The sequence below is a fragment of the Eschrichtius robustus genome, chromosome 16 (genome assembly GCF_028021215.1).
Source record: "Eschrichtius robustus isolate mEscRob2 chromosome 16, mEscRob2.pri, whole genome shotgun sequence".
NCBI lineage: Eukaryota > Metazoa > Chordata > Mammalia > Artiodactyla > Eschrichtiidae > Eschrichtius > Eschrichtius robustus.
The window spans coordinates 16,110,085-16,125,804 of NC_090839.1; the positions used below are offsets into that span (position 1 = coordinate 16,110,085).

The 15,720-nt window shown below is 42.4% G+C and overlaps 1 long non-coding RNA gene across 2 annotated transcripts in view; it reads left to right on the forward strand.

The window, feature by feature from the left end:
- LOC137750104 (uncharacterized) overlaps positions 1–15,720 on the forward strand; it is a 68,011-nt gene that overhangs the window by 50,037 nt on the left and 2,254 nt on the right. The window contains exons 2-3 of one of the 2 annotated variants that reach the window (XR_011070368.1): positions 10,295–10,462; positions 11,394–11,660. This is a non-coding gene — a long non-coding RNA (uncharacterized lncRNA). Of the gene's footprint in view, positions 1–10,294; positions 10,463–11,393; positions 12,223–15,720 lie in introns of those variants that run through there. The other variant, XR_011070367.1, reaches the window with a different exon arrangement.

Sequence of the window (15,720 nt, forward strand, 5' to 3'; positions counted from 1 at the left end):
TCAATAAAACTAAAAGCTGGTTCTTTGAGAAGATAAACAAAATTGATAAGCCATTAGCCAGACTCATCAAGAAAAAGAGGGAGAGGACTCAACTCAATAAAATTAGAAATGAAAAAGGAGAAGTTACAACAGACACCGCAGAAATACAAAGCATCCTAAGAGATGACTACAAGCAACTCTATGCCAATAAAATGGACAACCTGGAAGAAATGGACAAATTCTTAGAAAGATATAACCTTCCAAGACTGAACCAGGAAGAAACAGAAAATATGAACAGACCAATCACAAGTAATGAAATTGAAACTGTGATTAAAAGTCTTCCAACAAACAAAGTCCAGGACCAGATGGCTTCACAGGTGAATTCTATCAAACATTTAGAGAAGAGCTAACACCCATCCTTCTCAAACTCTTCCAAAAAATTGCAGAGGAAGGAACACTCCCAAACTCATTCTATGAGGCCACCATCACCCTGATACAAAAACCAGACAAAGATACTACAAAAAAAGAAAATTACAGATCAATATCACTCATGAATATAGATGCAAAAATCCTCAAGAAAATACCAGCAAACAGAATCCAGCAACACATTAACAGGATCATACACCATGATCAAGTGGGATTTATCCCAGGGATGCAAGGATTCTTCAATATACGCAAATCAATCAATGTGATACACCATATTAACAAATTGAAGAAGAAAAACCATATGATCATCTCAATAGATGCAGAAAAAGCTTTTGACAAAATTCAACACCCATTTATGATAAAAACTCTCCAGAAAGTGGGCACAGAGGGAACCTCTCTCAACATAATAAAGGCCATATATGACAAACCCACAGCAAACATCATTCTCAATGGTGAAAAACTGAAAGCATTTCCTCTAAGGTCAGGAACAAGACAAGGATGTCCACTCTTACCACTATTATTCAACATAGTTTTGGAAGTCCTAGCCACGGCAATCAGAGGAGAAAAAGAAATAAAAGGAATACAAATTGGAAAAGAAGAAGTAAAACTGTCACTGTTTGCAGATGATGTGATACTATACATAGAGAATCCTAAAGATGCCACCAGAAAACTACTAGAGCTAATCAATGAATTTGGTAAAGTTGCAGGATACAAAATTAATGCACAGAAATCTCTTGCATTCCTGTACACTAATGATGAAAAATCTGAAAGAGAAATTAAGGAAACGCTCCCATTTACCACTGTAACAAAAAGAATAAAATACCTAGGAATAAACATACCTAGGGAGACAAAAGACCTATATGCAGAAAACTATAAGACACTGATGAAAGAAATGAAAGATGATACAAACAGATGGAGAGATACACCATGTTCTTGGATTGGAAGAATCAATATTGTGAAAATGAGTATACTACCCAATCCCTATCAAATTACCAATGGCATTTTTTACAGAACTAGAACAAAAAATCTTAAAATTTGTATGGAGACACAAAAGACCCCAAATAGCCAAAGCAGTCTTGAGGGGAAAAAACGGAGCTGGAGGAATCAGACTCCCTGAATTCAGACTATACTACAAAGCTACAGTAATCAAGACAATATGGTACTGGCACAAAAACAAATATAGATTAATGGACCAGGATAGAAATCCCAGAGATAAACCCACACACCTATGGTCACCTAATCTATGCCAAAGGAGGCAAGGATATACAATGGAGAAAAGACAGTCTCTTCAATAAGTGGTGCTGGGAAAACTGGACAGCTACATGTAAAAGAATGAAATTAGAACACTCTCTCACACCATACACAAAAATAAACTCAAAATGGATTAGAGACCTAAATGTAAGACCAGACACTATAAAACTCTTAGAGGAAAACATAGGAAGAACGCTCTTTGACATAAATCACAGCAAGACCTTTTTTGATCCACCTCCTAGAGTAATGGAAATAAAAACAAAAATAAACAAATGTGACCTAATGAAACTTAAAAGATTTTTCAAAGCAAAGGAAACCATAAACAAGACAAAAAGACAACCCTCAGAATGAGAGAAAATATTTGCAAACGAATCAATGGACAAAGGATTAATCTCCAAAATATATAAACAGCTCATGCAGCTCAATATTAAAAAACAAACAACCCAATCAAAAAATAGGCAGAAGACCTAAATAGACATTTCTCCAAAGAAGACATACAGATGGCCAAGAAGCACATGAAAAGCTGCTCAACATCACTCATTATTAGAGAAATGCAAATCAAAAATACAATGAGGTATCACCTCACACCAGTTAGAATGGGCATCATCAGAAAATCTACAAACAACAAATGCTGGAAAGGGTGTGGAGAAAAGGGAACCCTCTTGCACTGTTGGTGGGAGTGTAAACTGATGCAGCCACTATGGAGAACAGTATGGAGGTTCCTTAAAAAACTAAAAATAGAATTACCATATGACCCAGCAATCTCACTACTGGGCATATACCCAGAGAAAACCATAATTCAAAAAGACACATGCACTCCAGTGTTCATTGCAGCACTATTTACAATAGCCAGGTCATGGAAGCAACCTAAATGCCCATCGACAGATGAATGGATAAAGAAGATGTGGCACATATATACAATGGAATATTACTCAGCCATAAAAAGGAACGAAATTGGGTCATTTGTAGAGACGTGGATGGATCTAGAGACTGTCATACAGAGTGAAGATAGGCAGAAAGAGAAAACCAAGTATCATATATTCACACCTATATGTGGAACCTAGAAAAATGGTACAGATGAGCCAGTTTGCAGGGCAGAAATAGAGACACAGATGTAGAGAACAAACGTATGTACACCAAGGGGGGAAAGCCGCGGGGGGGTGGGGGGGGTGGTGTGATGAATTGGGAGATTGGGATTGACATGTATACACTGATGTGTATAAAATTGATGACTAATAAGAACCTGCTGTATTAAAAATAAATAAAATTCTAAAATTAAAAAATAAATTTGATACTGTGTACATTTTACAGCAATAAAAATATGAGCCAGAAATGCAAATCATGTATGGAATTTAAAATTTTCTAGCAGACATATTTTAAAAAGTAAAAAGAAACAGGTGGGATTTTTTAAAAATTATTTAACCCACCTACCAAAAATATCATTTTAACACATCATCAATATAAAAAAGTTATTAGGGAGTTATTTTACTTTTTTTTTCATATTAACAAAATCTAGTGTCTATTTTACATTTACAGCACATCTCAGTTCGGACCAGCCGCATTCCAGGTGCTCAATAGCCACATGTGGCTAGTGGCTACCATATTCGATCGTGCAGGTCTGGTACAAGTCTTTCAATGAATGCATTTTGTGTTTCTGTTAGATGCATGTGTGTTTTTAATTTTGATAGATGTTACCAGACTCCCTTCCATAGGTGTTAAACCAGCTTTTAATCCCACCAGCAATGTACGAGTGTGTTTCTCCACACCCTCACTTGTATAACTGCCAATTTGATAGATTAAAAAGTGCCTGCTCCTTGTGGGTTTAACACAGGTTTCTCTTATTAAGGGTTAAGATCAGCATCTTGTTATATGTTAAAACCATTATATTTCCTTTTCTGTGACCCATTGGTTCACCTCCTTTGAAGCTTGTGTTTTCTATTTCTCTGCGCATTTCTCCATGCTCCCCAGACCCCACCAGAACCTGGGACTAAGCGAGCGCTCAGGGTCAAGTATTTCTGAATCATACGATAGCGGTAGCAGGGTTGTTCCCAGCAGGGAGGATTCTGTTGGCCAGAGTCTGGGAAGCAGGGTTTAATCTTTGAGGGCACACCGCCCTCTGTTGGCAAAGCTGAGTTTCTCGGCCTCACCTTGGAACAGAAGAGGAGGCTGGGCAGCTCTGGGAGGAACCAGGGGCTGCGCCTGGAGCCTGGGTTTGATTGCACTTCTGCTGTGTGGCTTTGGGTAAGTAACTTCACCTCTCTGGGCTCTCCAACTCTTTATCTGCAAAATGGAAATAATAACCGTTCCTCTCACTGACAGGCTTGCTGGAGGAATAATCAGGTGATGGGACATGAAGGAGCTTAAAAGAGGGTGTGGCACAAAACAGGCTAAGTATATAATAGCTGGGTTTTGGAGGGTTTTGTTTGTTTGAATTTATTTTATTTATTTGTCTGCACCAGGTCTTAGTTGAGGCTCACAGGATCTTTTTAGTTGTGGCATGTGGCTTCTTAGTTGCGGCATGCGGACTCTTAGTTGCGGCATGTGGGATCTAGTTTCCTGACCAGGGATTGAACCTGGGCCCCCTGTATTTGGAGTGTGGAGTCTTAACCGCTGGACCACCAGGGAAGTCCCTGGGTTTTTTTGGTTTGTTTTGTTTGGTTGGTAGCTAGAATTCTTGACATTTAGAAAGTCCAGAGATGGGGAGAGAAAGGATGGCCTGGAGCTTAGCAAAGGAGGCAGCAGGTAGAGCTGGATATTCATGGGTCCACCACTGCCTCGCCAGCTTCCAGACCTCAGTCTCCTCTTCTGTGGAATGGCCACCTCACTTCACAGCAAGGATGGGACATACAGCAATACCTGGGACCCTCATACACATGTGACCCCATTCCTGACCTGGGCAGGGGCCCAGCTTCCCTCCACATTGGGCCGGGCACACAGAGTGTTGAGCACATCTAGGCTTAACACCCACCAGGGCATCTGGAATCTCCTGGCCTGGACTCTCCCTCCCAGGGACCTGTAGGGGCCTTCTGGAGACATTTTCCCCCAAAAAGCACCCCAGTGCAGGGTACCCCTATGAGCACATCACCTGAGCACTAGCTCTTTGGTGGCGCTGGGTGAGGACCATTTTATAGGAGCCAATCTGTTGTCCTCCTGCCACAGGGCCCTATCTTCGTATCTGCCATTCAACTCTTGCCTAATTGACAGTTACACTCAAGTCCTTCCTCTGCTCTAAAACCTCCCATGGCTCTCCATTGCCTGATTCCTCGCCCTGACGTTCAGGGCCATGCATGGCTTAAGTCGATCTGTCTGTGGAGGGCATGCCTAGGTTGCATGAGAAGCACTCACTAACATCCTGCCCTTCCTTTAAGATTGAACTAAATGCCACTTCATTCATTTATTCCTCTATCATGCATTCATTCATTCAACACAATTTATTAAACACATAATTTATTTATTGATACATCTTTGTCACCTACTAGGTGAAGACATGATTCTAGGCCTGGAGTAGAAAGAGACTGTGGTCTTAACCAATTGTAACTAAAATGTGTTAATTTTGCAAATTTTCTCAAACGTGTGACCATGTAAATGCGTTGTAGAGCCCCTCCAAAGGTCTTGGAGGGGGGGGGATGTAAATCCACCTCTGTGTCCAGCCATGTGGGGCTGTCTCCTGGTGCAGGAAGCCTTCCTTGACAATGCTCTCTTCCGCCTCTGAGCTCCAAGGTCTTGACTCCTGGCTCCGTCACCAATTAGCTATGTGCCCTTGGAAAGTCATTTTACCAAGTCTCAGATTATTTATATCAAGTGGTAATAACAATTCCTACCCGGAGAGAGTTATTGCAGGAATTGCGTTAGATTAGGTGTAAAAGTGCCTGCACGTGGTAAGCCTGCGTTGTGTGGCAACTATCATTAGCAGCAGCAGGAGCAGCTGACTTTGGCAAGGCTGGCACCCAGCAACTTGAGGGATCCAGAGGTTTGCTCTCTTTGCCCACTAGAGGGCACCAGAAATCACAAACGACATCCGGTCACTGCACCCTGGCTAAGCAGGTGCCCCGGAGCTCCCTAAGCAGGTAAGAGTGAGGGGTTTCCGGGCTCAGAAGAGACCCCCAAGGGCAGCCAAGAGCCTGACAGTTTCCTGTGTTCCTAGGTCTGGCTGCCAGTGGTGGAGGCAGGCTGCATCTGGCCCACAAGGGTCCTCATGCCCAAAGCCCTCATGTCCATCCCTCACTACATCCCACAGCCCAGGACAGTGTGGGTAAAAGAGCTCTAGTTTCTGGAGCTGGCTCTTCACGTTTCTGTCTCTTGACCTTGGGCAAGTGATTTGACCTCTCTGAGCTTCAGTGTCCTTTTCTATAAAATGGAAATGTTACTGGTCCCAAAGAAGGGAAAAGCCTCTCTGTGGAGAGGGTATGGCCATGATTGTTTGTGTCGCTTTCACCCAGTAAATATGCTACAGTGTAATTTGCTGTTTCCTGCTGATGACAAATGTAATGTGTTGATTAATCCAAGTGTTGTACTGAGCGCCTTACCATGAACCTAGCCCTGTACTGGTTAATGAGATTGACAAAAATGAAGCTAGGGGTTTTTGTTAGGGGTAGTGGGATTCTGGATGATAGATTTCTACCACCTCAGCCCCCCTCTATCCTCCAAACTCTCTACAGTGTTGATGCATTGCTTTTACCACAATGGAAAAGGAAGAAAGGGAGAGACACTGACTGGGCACCTACTATGTACCAGATGTTTCCACGTCATCCTTCCTCTAAGACAGCAGGCTCCATGCAGACAGGGACCACCTGGCTTGCTCACCGCCGTATTCTCTGTGCCTAGCACGATGCCTGGTACATAGTAAGGTCTCAATAGATACGTGTTTAATGATCAAGAATGACTTGTGCAGAGTTTACAGGAGGAGCTGAGGTTCAGAGAGGTTGTGTGACTTGTCTGAGGTTACCCAGCTAATGGGAGGCAGGGCCAGGATCCTGAGGAAGTTCTTTCTGCTCAGTGCCTGTTCTTCATCCCTCCATCCTCACACCCCTTTGTCCAAAACAGCTTATCTTACAAATACATACTTATGTAGTAGTGGTTAAGCAACAATCCCAAGAAGTAGGTGTTAGAATTTCCCCCATTTTACAGATAGGAAAACTGAGGCACTGGTCCGTTAACCAACTTGCCCAGATCACACAGCCAGTAAATGGTAGAACCAGGATTCTAAGCCAGGCATCCTGTCACTGAAACACTTGCAGGTGACCACTCTGCCATGCTACCTCTTGGAGGGGCTGCTGGGTGTGAATCTTATCTTCTCGATGCCCTGGGGAGCCCTGGAGGACCTGGATCATGCCGTCTTTTGTACAGCCCCTGGAGCCCCTGGCACAGTGTTGGGCATGCTGGAGGCCCTCAGTTCAGGCCCTCTGGCTGGGGGGTTTGTCCATCAGGGGAGGCCCCTTAGCTGCTGTTGCCCCATTTAGAAGTTAGTTGGTGGCCCTGGGTTTCTAGTGCAAGGTCATCTCTACCCTTTGAGCCTAGAGACACCTGTCCATGCCCCACCCCCTCCTGTACACACCTGCCAGCAGCAGATGGCACTTTGAGGATGGGGGGAGGAGGCAAGAGTTGGACTTTGGCCCCTTTATCTGCACTCCTTTCCCCACTCTTAGACAGATGTATGTCCAGAAGTGTATGGCCTGTGTGCACATGGGCATATATATATATACAGGCACGTGAGCCCACGTGTACAGTGTGTTCCCGTGCACATGCCTGTGGATATAAGCAGTCCTGTGTGTGAGTGCATATGTGTATCTGGCTGCGGTATGTGTGCTTCTATCCGAGGGTGCAGATGTAGACTTGAGTGTGAGCCCGAGTTTATGTGCAGCTTTGCACATGTATGTGATGTGGAAAGACAGAGCACCAAAGTGGAAGGGCAGCGCCTTGCCTAGTCTCAGTTTCCTCATCTGTAAAATGGGGACAGTAATGGTCCCTCACTGGTGGAACAGTGCCAGACACACAGAAAGTACCATAATATTGGCCATCATTATTATTATTATTAATAACCTCCCAGGGGTTGTGTGGAGATTCCACGAAATAATAGCTTTGAGGGTCTGGCTCAAGAAATGTTTCTCCCATCATCCTTAGATCTGTTGTCTTTTTCTTCTTTCCCTTGGTTTTATCATCGCAAAGGTAATATAACAATGGTCTAGTTTGGGAAATAGAGGTGGGGAAGGGTAGGACACCTGTCACCTAGAACCCCATCACCCCCAACACAAGTAGTATTTTCTTTCTTTTTTTTTTTTTTTTTTTAAATTTATTTATTTATTTATTTCCGGCCGTGTTGGGTCTTCGTTTCTGTGCGAGGGCTTTCTCCAGTTGCGGCAAGCGGGGACCACTCTTCATCGCGGTGCGCGGCCCTCTCACTATCGCGGCCTCTCTTGTTGCCGAGCACAGGCTCCAGACGCGCAGGCTCAGTAATTGAGGCTCACGGGCCCAGTTGCTCCGCAGCATGTGGGATCCTCCCAGACCAGGGCTCGAACCCGTGTCCCCTGCATTGGCAGGCAGATTCTCAACCACTGCGCGACCAGGGAAGCCCTGTATTTTCTTTCTTTTTAATTAAGAGTTTTTGGTTGTTTTTTTTTAATTTATTTTTGGCTGCGTTGGGTCTTTGTTGCTGTGCGCGGGCTTTCTCTAGTTGCGGTGAGCGGGAGCTACTCTTCGTTGCCGTGCACGGGCTTCTCATTGCAGTGGCTTCTTTTGTTGCAGAGCACAGGCTCTAGGCGCCCGGGCCTCAGGAGTTGTGGCTCGAGGGCTCTGGAGCGCAGCCTCAGTAGTTGTGGCACACGGGCTCAACCGCTCCGCAGCACGTGGGATCTTCCCAGACCAGGGCTCAAACCCGTGTCCCCTGCATTGGCAGGTGGACTCCTAACCACTGCGCCACCAGGGAAGCCCAATAGTTTTTTTAAATTAATAGTTGCTGTACAATATTTTATGTTACAAGTGTATAATATAGTGATTCAGAATTTTTGAAGGTTATACTCCATTTATAGTTACTGTAAAATATTGGCTATATTCCCCATATTGTACAATATATCCGTGTAGCTTATTTTATACCTGATAGTTTGTAACTCTTAATCCCCTACCCCTATTTAGTATTTTTATTTCTGCTATTTCTTTCCAGACTTTGCTCATAAGTAAGCTAGCACAAGGTTTGGCACTGGGATGGTGCTTTAAGCACGTTTGGATGGATTAACAAACATTTTTTTTCAGCTTAGATGACTAAACTGAGTGTTTTCTATCCTATTTTTGTTCCCTTATCACGGGCATCTTCTGTGTGACAGCCAGTAATTTATAATTATTAAAGATAATAGAAGAAAATTAGAAACTTCCCAATGCCCCCAAACTGGGACATAGTCAATTGAGTTATGGAAGAGTCACTTTAAGAAATGTTGTGGGTTAATAACAGACATATAAGATTCTTTTCTTTCTTTGGGACAAGTTAGTGTTTCCATATTAGGAAAGGGGTGTCCCAGGATTTATCTGTCCCTGGACATGAAGGGGATGCCATTGAAAAAAATGAGACTATAGCCAGCCAGAAAAACGCAGATCAAAACTACAGTGAGATACTTCTACACACCCACTAGGGTGGCTATAATCAACAAGACAGACAATAACAAGTGTTAGTCAGGGTGTGGAGAAATGAGAACACTTGTACACTGCTGGTGGGAAAGTAAAATGGTGCAGCTGCTTTGTAAAACAGTCTGGCAGTTCCTCAAAAGATTAAAAATAGAGTTACCATATGACCCAGCAATTCCACTTCTAGGTCTGTACCCAAGAGAAATGAAAACATATGTCCACTCACAAATGTTCATAGCAGCATTATTCACAAGAGCCAAAAGGTGGAAACAACCTAAATGCCCATCAACTGATGCATGGACATATTAAATATGGTCTATTCACACAGTGGACTCTTATCTGGCAATAAAAAGGAATCAAGTACTGATGTATGCTACACTGTGGATGGACCTTGAAAGCATTATGCTCAGTGAAATAGGCCAGCCACAAAAGACTTTGTGTGATTTCCATTTTGCATGATTCCATTTATATGAACTGTCCAGAATAGGCAAATCCATAGAGACAGAAAATAAATTGGTGGTTGCCTTGGGCCGGGAGGGGCAGGAAATTAGCAAGGGGAGGTGGGTGCTAGGGAATGACTACTAATGGGTACAGGGGTTTTGAGGGGAATGAGGAAAAAGTTCCAAAATTGTTTGTGATGAATATAGTAAAAGCCATTGAATTCTATAATTTAAATTTATAAATTATATAAATTTATAATTTAAATGGGTAAATTGTATAGCATGTGAATTTTATCTCAATAAAGCTGTTATAATATGTTTTTTAAAAGGATGGAAACCCAAGATGACAATGAAAATATACACTATCATTTATTAAGAGCATGGCCTATGGACCAAGTACTTGGTAATCTCGTTTAACTTTCACAGCACCCTTGGTAGGTTATTTTCCCCACTGTACAGATGAGGACGAGGGTCAGAGGTTTTGAGTAAGTGGCCCAAAGTCACTCAGGTCTTTTGTGGTAGAGCTGTGATTTGAACCCACGCTCATTTGGAAGGTCCATGCTCAGTCTGAAGTACTTTTGTTGTAGTTCCCGTTCAAGATGGCGACGCAGGAGGCTGCTGAACTCACCTCCTCCCACGGACTCACGGAATCTCCAGATACATATGGAAGAGTTTCCTCTGAAAAAAAAACCTCCAAAACTAGCTGAGTGACCCCTACGCATCGAGAGAATGAGAAAAAACTCACACGGAAGCAGGTAGGCGAGGCTGAGACACAATCTCGCCATAAACCCCATCCCTGGCACGGTGTCCCACAAGTGGAAAGCAACTCAAAACCCTGATCTTCTCCCTGAGGAGTGAAGGGTTTGAACCCCACATATAGCACCCCAACTTTTCAGACCTGCACTTTAAGTACTTTTGTTGTCTTCTTGGAAGGGGCCAGGAGCTGGTGCACCCAGCAGGCTGGACAAACATGCAGCTTACAGGACATGTAGGGCCCAGGATCTGGGTCTCCTCCCTAGTCTTTATCTAGCCTGGGCAGCCAGAGATCATGGTCAGGGCTTTTTATCATTCCCTGAAGCCTTCTCCCAGCATCTCCCTGTTTATGGCCCCTTAAGCAGACCCCCAACAAAGGACTGCCCAAGAGGCCCCAGAACTGGCTTGGCAAACAAATGTGACTCAGGCCTCTCCAAGGCAGCATTCAAGCCTGGGCCCTGGGCAGCTCCCACAACTTCCATCTTTACTATATGGAGATAATAATACATGTGCACTAAGATGTATGGACAAAGATGTTCATCACAGCATTGTTTATAATAGGGGAAAACTAGAAAGAATTTAAATGGTCAACACTGGGGGACTGATTACTATGCAACAGAACGTACAAGGGATTAACACAGTGCAGCCCTTAGAAGCCCTGCGGTAGAAGAATGCTTCCTGACATAAGACGAGGTTCATACGACAACGTCAAGTGAGAGAAGCAGACACCTGCTAGCCATCCCCACTCCCCACCACCACCCAGGCCAACCCCTGCTTGCATCCTACCATCTAGCCACATTAAACCTCTTATGGTCCCCCGAAAGCCCCAGGCTTTCCCTCTTTTCAGGCATTTGCACTTACTGTCCCCTCTGCCTGGAATGTCACTTCCCATCTCTTCCTGTAACTCTTTCAAACTGGCTAACTCTGGTTCAGCCGACAGGTCTCAGTGGAAACGTCTCTTCCCCTGGGAAGTACTCTCGGGCATTTGGGCTGGCGCAGGGCCCCTCTGTTCTCTCGCCACCCCTGTGGGTCCCCCAGCACGACATGTGTCACACTCTCTGTGACTGGACACTTAACTTCCTGCTTCTCACATTTGATGGCAGAAGATGAGGACAGACTTCCAGCTCTGCGTGACCATCTCACAAGTACCACGCTGGTCCAATTTATTGAGGATATCATGCTAATAGGACTTGGTGATCAGTAAGTATTACACATCTTAGCTGGCTCACTAAGACACACATAAACACACACATGCACATCTATATAATATATGGAGAGAGAGAGAGACAGAAGGAGGGAGGCAGGGAGAGAGAGAGAGAGATCTATGTTGCAATCTTGGAGCAGAATTCCTTCTTCTCTGGGAAAACTCAGTTCTTGCACTTAAGGCCTTCAGCTCACTGGAGGAGGCCCATCTACATTACGGAGGGTAACATCCTTTTCTTAAAGCCAACTGGTTGTAAATGTTAATCACATCTTTAAAACACCTTCACAGAAACATCTATACTTGAACAAACAACTGGGCACCAGAGCCCAGCCAAGTGGACACATAAAATTAATCATTCACAGACCCTACTCCTGGTACTAATTACTTGATTAACCGAGACTCTTACTTGGAAACAAAAGAAACCACTCTGGTTCAAACAAGAGAGATTTATTCTAAGACATTTGAGAGACTCTCCATAAAGGCCAGAGTATAAGACCTTTCTTCTTTCCTAATATAAACACTGAAAGTTAAAAATTCCCCTAGATACTGCTTTAGATTCATCCCACAAATGATGATATACTGTATTTTCATTTTCACTTAGTTTGAAATATTTTCTAATTTTCTTCATGATTTCTTCTTGGATGCCTGAGTTATTTATAAATGTATAAATATATTTCAAAATATCTGTGTTTATTTAGATATAGTGTTATTAATATACAATTCCATTCCACTGTGATCGGAGAAGACACTGTAATATTTCAGTATTTTGAAATATAGAGAGACTAGCTCAAGGCAGAGCATAAGTCTGCCCTGGTGAAGGTGCCACGTGCACTTGAAGAGAAATTGTTGGGTATAATGAACTATAAATGTCAATTAGCACAAGGTGGTTGCTGGTATTATTTAGATCATTGGGTTTTTACTGATTTGGTTTGTTACTAGTTGACTTCTCATTGACTGAGAAACAGCTATTAAAATCTCCAGCTATTGACATTTGTACACACATGTTCTTAGCGACATTATTCACAATAGCCAAAAGGTGGAAGCAACCCAAATGTCCACTGATACGTGAATGAATAAACAAAATGTGTATATACATACAATGGAATATTATTAGCCTTAAAAAGAAAGGAGGACTTCCCTGGTGGCACAGTGGTTAAGAATCCGCCTGCCAATTCAGGGGACACGGGTTTGATCCCTGGTCCGGGAAGATCCCACATGTTGTGGAGCAACTAAGCCTGTGCGCCACAACTACTGAAGCCTTCCCACCCTGGAGCCTGTGCTCTGCAACAAGAGAAGCCACCGCAATGAGAAGCCTGCACACCGCAACAAAGAGTAGCCCCCACTCGCCGCAACTAGAGAAAGCCTGCGCGCAGCAACAAAGACCCAACACAGCCAAAAATAAATAAATAAATAAGTTAATTTTAAAAAAAGAAAGGAAATTCTGACACTTGCTACAACATGGATGAATCTTGAAGACATCATGCTAAGTGAAACAAGCCCGTCACAAAAAGACGAGAACTATATGATTCTACTTACATGAGGTCCCTAGAGTGGTCAGATTCATGGAGATAGAAAGCAGAAGGGTGGGATTAGCAGATGCAAACTGTTACATATAAGATGGATAAATGACAAGGTCCTACTGTATATCACAGGGGACTATATACAATATCCTTTGATAAACCATAATGGAAAAGAATATGAAAAATAATGTATATATAAGTATAATTGAATCATTTTGCTGTACAGCAGAAATTAACACAACATTGTAAATCAACTATACTTCAATAAAATAAAATATATGCAAGCATATATATGTGTGTGTGTGTGTATATATATATATATATATATATATATATGTAAAAAAGAAAAAGAGAGAAAGTAGAAGGGTGGTGGCCAGGGTCTGAGGGGAGGGGGAATGGGGAGTTGTTTGATGGGTAGTGTTTCTGTTCTACAAGATGAAAAAGCTTTGGCGATCAGTTGGACAAAATGTAAATATATATAACACGGCAAAATTATACACTTAAAATGATTAATAGGGTAAATTTTATGTTATGTGTATTTTACCATTACAATTTAAAAAATTTTTTTTAAATCTTCAACTGTTATTGTAGATTCTATTTCTCCCTTCAATTCTGTCAAGTTTTGAATTGTACATTTTAAAGTTTAGATACTAGACACATATGCAATTATAACTGGCATAACTTCCTGATGAAACGACCTACATTGATTATAGACAAAAAACAATATTATTCTCATATACACAGATTGGAATTCCCTACTTCCAGCCACTTCATGTGGTGATTAAAAGCATGAGCTCTAAAGTCAGAGAGTCCGATTACGCCACCTATCTGTTGTGTAACCTAGAAAGGTTATTTAATTTCTTTGCGCCTCAGTTTCCTCATCTGTAAAATGGGCTTCATAGCTGTATCTATTTCCCAGGATTGCCATAAAGATTAAGCATAAACAGCACCCAGCCCAGAGCCTAGTACACAGTAGGCACTCAAGGTGTGTCAGCTATCATCATCATCGTTGTCATCACATATGTATGTGTGGATAGAAATCATAATGGATGAGGAAGGCTTTGGAAGGCAAGTCATAAGAGAAATCTTTGAAGAAAGCCAGGTAATCCTGGGCAGAGACAAACATGAGCACTGGCCTCACGTGTCTGCAGAGCTATAATGAGATGGGAAGAAGCAACCAATTATTTCTGGGGACCCTAGGGAAGATGATGACCCAAGAAGGAACCACAGACAGTGGTCAGCTTGAAGGAAGAACCCACCACCAGAGTTTTGACCTATGATAGTATCAGATTTGGGGGAGGAAGTGAGCTCCCCAAGCCAGGAAGTGTGCAGAGCTAAGGCTCGGCGGGCAGCTGTCAGGGAGAGGATTCCTGCACTGGTGGGAGGTGGAGGAAATGACTTATGAGGTCCTGTCTTTGGCCTTGGTCTCTCTGGATAAGGCTCCGAAGGTTCCATCCCCTCTTTGGCCACAGCCAGTGAGAGGCCATTTCAGGATTACGGGCAATACCCTTCCCTCCTCCTGTGTCTGTCCTCTGTGTGATTCTATTCCTTGAGCACAGCCAAGCTCCCACCCCACTACCTCTGGGCCTTTGCACATGCCATATCCACTCCAAAGAAGTGCATCCAGGTTTTGTGGACCTGAAACTTATAAAGCTGGGAGACCTTCTTTAAGGAAAAGAGAACAAAAAAATCAGATAAGAATGTGAGTATTTAGAACCAGAAACAAAACCACAGCGAATTTTGTGTGTGTGTGTGAGGCCAGCATTGTTTTGCTTTTACTATTTTCATTTTTTAAATCTTTTTCAACAGAAACAGACTCACAGACATAGAGACACACAATAGAGACACACATAAAGACTACAATAGATTTGTGGTTGCCAAGGGTGAGAGGGGGTGGGGGAGGGATGGAATGGGAGTTTGGGATTAGCAGATGCAAATTATTATACATAGAGTGGAAAAACAGCAAGGTCCAACTATATAGCACAGGGAACTAACTATATTCAATATCCTATGATAAACCATAATGGAAAAGAATATGAAAAAGAATGTACATATACGTATAACTGAATCACTTTGCTGTACAGCAGAAATTAACACAACATTGTAAATCAACCATATGTCAATAAGATAAAATTTTAAAAATAATAAATAAATCGTCATCTTTTTCAAGTGATATTGGTTTTTCAGTTGATTGAGGTGATATCAGGTATCTGTTTAAAATAAATTTTAGACATGCGCTCCTTGAGGGCAAGGAGTTTTTTCTTATTTGTTCACATCTGTTATCTCCCAAACCTCAACAGTGCCTAGACAAGTAGATAATTGGTAAATATTTGTTTAATGAAATTAATTAAATAAAAATAATAAGCAGATGATAGCATAAGTGTACCTAAATATGGCAAAATTTGTGATGAAAAACCACAACGAATTTTTAAAAGCTGATGAACACTAGACAATATCTAGAAAAATAACATAATATTCACATTTAGCACCTGATACACCTCTATAACATTTTAATTCCTACCTTTTGGCTCTATAC